General features: G+C 39.8%; 1 pseudogene; it reads left to right on the forward strand.

Moving 5' to 3' along the window:
• Window positions 1–4,211: 4,211 nt before the first annotated feature.
• Window positions 4,212–5,300, forward strand: LOC114889705 (annotated as a pseudogene).

The following is a 5,300-nucleotide window of genomic DNA, read 5'->3' on the forward strand; positions in this document are numbered from 1 at the left end:
GCTCCACTGCATGTGGGATCTTCCCGGACCGGGGCACGAACCCGTGTCCCCTGCATCGGCAGGCGGACTCTTAACCACTGCGCCACCAGGGAAGCCCTCAAAGCTTTTTGAAACAGAAACATTTTTAGGGGAATTCCCCGGCGATAAACCGCAGTAAAAGCGCGGTTGGGACGCCGCGCTTTTACTGCCGAGTGCGAGGGTTCAATCCCTGATCAGGGAACTAAGATCCTGCAAGGCGCGAGGTGCAGCCAAAAATAATAATAATAATAATTTTAAAAAATATATTATAATTTTTTGTCTCCTCAGGGTTATTCTCTTCTCTTTTAAACATTTATTTGAAATATAATACATGTGCAGAAAAGAATTATATGTACAGTTTAACAGATAGTGATAAAGCAAACACCTGTATAACCAACACCATTATTAGCATCATGAAAGGCCCTTTGACTCTTCTGGATCACAGTACACTCCCCTCTCCTAGGGTTACAACTCTCATGACTTTTGTAGTAAATACTTTTCTTGCTTTTCTTTATACTTCCACCAACTGTGCATGTATCCCTAAACATAGTTTAGTTTTGTCTTTTAAAATTGTTATATAAATAGAATTATACATGATATATGTATTATTTTAACATTGTATCTTGAAATAAAGACTTACAGAAAAGTTGCAAAAATAATACAAAGAATTCCCATCCATTCTTCTTTGCGATTCCTCAAATGTTAACATTTTACAAAGTTGTTATAATTTTGTTTCTCTCTCTCCACACGCACACAGATTTGTTTTTTGCAGAACTGTTGGAGAATAAATTGCAGATATAATGTCCCTTTATCCATAAATACTTGTTTTTCTTAAAAATAAGGCTATTATCTTCTATCATAGAGTAGTTACCAAAATCAAGAAATTAATATTGACACTACTATTTAATCTGTTGACCTTATTTGAGTTTTGCCAGTTGTCTCACTAATGTGCTTTATAGGAAAAGAACATTAAAAAAAAAAAACTTCTGGTCCAGGATCCAATCCAGCATCACACATTGCATTTTCTTGTCAATTTAGTCTCCTTTAATCTGGAAGAGCTCTTTAGTCTATCTTTGTCTTTCATAACCTTGACACTTTTGAAGATTATAGGTTACTTACTATGTACAATGTCCCTCAGTTTGAATTTGTCTGGTATTTCCTCATAATTAGATTCAGGTTATGCATTTTTGGCAGGAATATCATATCCAGAAGTGACGCTGTATACTTCTCCATGCATCCTATCAGGAAGCACATGGTATCTACTTGTCCCGTCGCTGATGTTAATTTTGATCACGTGGTTAAGGTGGCATCTGCCGAGGTTCCCCACTCTAAAGTTATTAATTGTAGGGAATTCCCTGGCAGTCCAGTGGTTAGGACTCCTTGCTCTCACTGCCGAGGGCCCAGGTTCAATCTCTGGCTAGGGAACTAACAACCCACAAGCTGTGCGGTGCAGCCAAAAAAAAAAAGTTGTTAATTGTGAGGCGAAAATAGTGTGTCTTGTGGGGAGGGACTTTGAGACTATGTACATATCCTGCTTCTCATCGAACTCCTGCCTATTAGTTTTAGCATTCAGTGATCATTCTGGCCCCAAACAATTATTACTATGGTGGTTGCCAAGTAGTGATACGTATTGTTTTGTTTCTTACATTTTTGTTTGTAAAATTCATCTATATTTTTGTGTCTAATTCTAGTTTGTATCATTCCATTGTTTGAATTATACCATCATTTATTTATAATTTTATTGGTGATAGACATTTGGGGTGTTTATACTTTTAAGTAATTTTTAAAAATCTGTAATGAACATTTTGTACACAGATCCTGGTGCATATAATAACACACCTATCTAGGGCCACTATCGTTGCCACTAGCCACATGTAGCTATTGAGCACATGTGGCTAGTGTGGTTAGTCCAAATTGAAATGTGGCATAAGTATAAAATACATACCACATTTCAGGACTTTCCTGGCGGTCCAGTGGTTAAGACTCTGCACTTCCAGTGCAGGGGGTGCAGGTTTGATCCCTGGTCGGGGAAAAAAGGTCCCACATACCACGTGGCATGGCCAAAAAACAAACAAACAAACAAGAAACCCATACCACATTTCAAAGACTTAATATGAAAATAAAGTAAAATATTTTATTCATGTTTATGCTCATTACACGTTCGTATGATATTTTGGATTTGGGGGTTAAATAAAATATACAAAACCCCCTTACAGGGATGAATAAGACTTGCTTCATCCAAGGACACTTTCCCTTTCTGAGCCAGCCTGCATCCAATGACTGGTCGACACGGGGGTATGAAGTCCTGTCTCCTTGCCCCAACTCAGGACCACTCTAAAGGTCCACCCACTACAATGTTTATAAACATTTGTAATATTTATTCCTTCCCCTAAAAGTGAACTTGTTTTGAGTTTTTTCCACCTCTTTTTGTCAAATTGTAAACATGTTCATTAAAAATGTCATAAGCATAATTATGTAAAACTTATTTTTGAATATATTTTTGAGAAACGTTTCTAAAAGTTGGAAAATACGTTTTTACCTGGAAATTGAGTAAACAAGGTGTTTGTGTTCCTAAGAAAGCCTATGGAATTACTCATAGGATCTATGCTAAGACTCATGGCTACTGAAACTCCACAGCTCCCCTAGTGAATGTTTTAGTACAAATGCCTGGCCTTCTGAGAGTTTTCCAGCGTTGAGCAAAGCATCAGGCTCCCATGGGAAGGCGTCAAGTTGAGTTTTCTACAGAAAACTGCAACCTCCATACCAGATTGTTAGGTGGCTCCAACCTTCTCGTGCAGATTGGAGGAAGAAAATTTTGCTAGCAGAGGCCACAGACATACAGTTCTGGGCTACTATACTTTTCAAGGTACTGTACTGTAAGATTAAAAATGTTTTCTTTATTTTTTGTTTGTTTTATTTGTGTGAAAAGTATTATAAACCTGTTACAGTACAGTACTATATAGCCGATGGTGTTACTTGGGTACCTAGGCTAACTTCGTTGGACTTAACAAATTGGACTTGGAATGGCACTCATTCGTATGTAGGGGACTTACTGTACTGGCTAGGAATCTGCAGTGGCTGAGATAGAGAGGGACTGGATCTTCAGATAAGATTATGTGTCCCTTTCATCCATGCCCTTCTCTATTTTTTTGCTCCCTGCTTAACTTGCTGAAGGAAAAAGGATGTCAATCTGCATTAAACAAGTGTGGTGCTTTCAGTAACTTCTCTTGTTTTGCCTACCTTTTGACATTGTGACTTCATCATAGCTCAACGTCTCCCTCTGCTCGACCTGCTTCCTTTCCTTCTCTTCTGTAGATGTTGATCCTAAGAACATTCCCTAATAAAAGCTTTGTACATTAATTTTTGTTTCAGAGTCTCCTTCCTGGGGACCTCAGCCTGCGACACTTCACTTCAACCATTTCTTGGGAAGCCCCACCAAAGTGAGGGCATAAATGAAGAAGAGGAAGACATTGGATACAGGAAAAAGGAGAACCATCATAAAGGAAGAGCAAAGGGAATCTCTAGGATGACGGTAAAGAGAAAGCTAAGGATGCAACTAACAGAAGGCAACCAGTCCAGATCGAAGCAGTTCTGAAAGCTACAGAAGACGCTTCAAGATGATGAAATCGATAGCATAACTGATACAGTTGAACATGCTGAGAGGAGATTTGGACAAATGGTAAAGAGTTTGGAGTTGAATTAATTATAAGTATTTAAAAGTTAACAATGAGAAACAAGGCAAATAATCTAGGGAAAACAAAAAAAAATTGTACAGGGAAGGAAACCACAGTGTTATATTGGCTCAGTTGTGAACAGGGTTTAAAAAGTGATGAAATTATAAACCTTGAATATTGCTCTAGCCACAGTTATAATTATACTGAAGGCAGACTAGGAAGATTATTTATGTAGGGAGAAGCGATATAGGAAATATAAATCTTCATTCTCCTCAGTGGCAGTCAATAGATAACTCCTAAAATTGAAAAATCAAACATTGCATTTGGAGAATACAGATAAATACTAAGAGAATCTGGTAAAGGAGATGAAAGTGATTCCCTCTGGGGAAGAGACTGCTCTTTTTTACAAGTGTGAAAACCTTTTTCACTATTCAAACTATAGGAATGTCTGTCTTTGATAAGAATAAATGTAATAGGGGCGGGGCCTCCGCCGCCTCCTCCGCGGCGGGCCGAGGAGCGATGGTGGCCGCAGACGGCGTCCGGGCGGCTGCGCAGGGCGGGGAGCCTGGTCAGCCCGGCACGCAGCCGCCCCAGCCGCCGCAAGAAGAGGTGGCGGCGTCCCCTATGGACGAAGGGTTCCTGAGCCTGGACTCGCCCACCTATGTCCTGTACAGGGACAGGGCAGAATGGGCTGATATAGATCCAGTGCTGCAGAATGATGGCCCCGATGCAGCGGTCCAGATCATTTATAGTGAAAAATTTCAAGATGTTTATTATTATTTCCCGGCTGACCTGCAGCGTGACGAGAGAAGTGAACAGGCTTTTAAACTAACCAGAGATGCTATCGAGTTAAATGCAGCCAATTACACAGTGTGGTATTTTCGGAGAGGTCTCTTAAAGTCACTTCAAAAGGATCTACGTGAGGAAATGAACTACATCACGGCAATAATTGAGGAACAGCTCCCAAAACTATCAAGTTTGGCAGCATAGGCGAGTGCTCGTGGAATGGCGGAGAGACCCATCTCAGGAGCTTGAGTCTATTGCTGATATTCTTAATCAGGATGCAAAGAATTATCACGCCTGGCAACAACGACAATGGGTTATTCAGGACTTTCACTTTTGGGATAATGAGCTGCAGTATGTAGACCAACTTCTCAAAGAGGATGTGAGAAATAACTGTCTGGAACCAAAGATAGTTCGTAATTTCTAACACCACGGGCTACAATGATCGTGCTGTATTGAAGAGAGAAGTCCAGCACACTCTGGAAACGATCAAACTAGTACCACATAATGAAAGTGCATGGAACTATTCGAAAGCGATTTTGCAGGATCGTGGTCTTTCCAAGTATCCCAACTTGTTAAATCAATTACTTGATTTACAACCAAGTCGCAGTTCCCCCAATTGCCTTTCTCGTGGACATCTATGAAGACATGCTAGGAAACCAGTACGACAACAAGGAGGACATTCTTAATAAAGCATTAGAGTTATGTGAAATCCTAGCTAAAGAAAAGGACACTATAAGAAAGGAATATTGGAGATATATTGGAAGATCCCTTCAAAGCAAACACAGCACAGAAAGTGACCCATCTACAAATGTACAGCAATAA

The sequence above is a fragment of the Monodon monoceros genome, unplaced genomic scaffold, assembly GCF_005190385.1.
Source record: "Monodon monoceros isolate NGI ecotype Baffin Bay Population unplaced genomic scaffold, NGI_Narwhal_1 Super_Scaffold_9, whole genome shotgun sequence".
NCBI classification, from domain to species: Eukaryota; Metazoa; Chordata; class Mammalia; order Artiodactyla; family Monodontidae; genus Monodon; species Monodon monoceros.